This window comes from Astyanax mexicanus, chromosome 21 (genome assembly GCF_023375975.1).
Source record: "Astyanax mexicanus isolate ESR-SI-001 chromosome 21, AstMex3_surface, whole genome shotgun sequence".
Classification (NCBI taxonomy): domain Eukaryota; kingdom Metazoa; phylum Chordata; class Actinopteri; order Characiformes; family Acestrorhamphidae; genus Astyanax; species Astyanax mexicanus.
In genome coordinates this window covers 37164147-37164716 of record NC_064428.1, presented here as the reverse complement: position 1 = coordinate 37164716, position 570 = coordinate 37164147, and positions in this window count along the sequence as shown.

The window sequence follows — 570 nt, the reverse complement described above, 5'->3', positions numbered from 1 at the left end:
TTGATAATAAAACACAGTGGATCAACACCAGCAGATGACAGACATGACTCTCCAAACCATCACTGATCATCAGTAAATTTTACATTTCATTTAAAGGAAATCAAGGGAGCAGAGTCTGGAGGAACAGTGGAAGATACAGCCTCTCCAGGGAAAAGGTGCTTTTCATGGCGGGGAGCTGAATTTGGAACCATAGTAGTGCCTAAATCTGCACCCCCGCCATGAAAAGCACCCTCTCTCGGCAGCGTGTAGATACAGTTTTCCTGATAAAACTGGAGATAATTGCTTTAGCTAACTTTAATTAGAAATACGCTCCCAAAAGGGGGACAAACCTTTAATGGCGGGAGTGTGCTTTCAAAATAAAAGTTTATTTTAAAACCATTCCTGCTTTTTCTGCAGTATCATTTTTGTGGTGAACAAATCCTCCTATTTCCCCTCTGCTTCCTCCAATGGTCCTACTTTTTCAGAATGCACATTTTTTTTATGTTTTAGCAGGATAAAGCTCGTCCCCAAACCTGTCCTGACTGATTCTGACTTTTTTTTCACCATAATTGGTGATAATTAACACTCTAA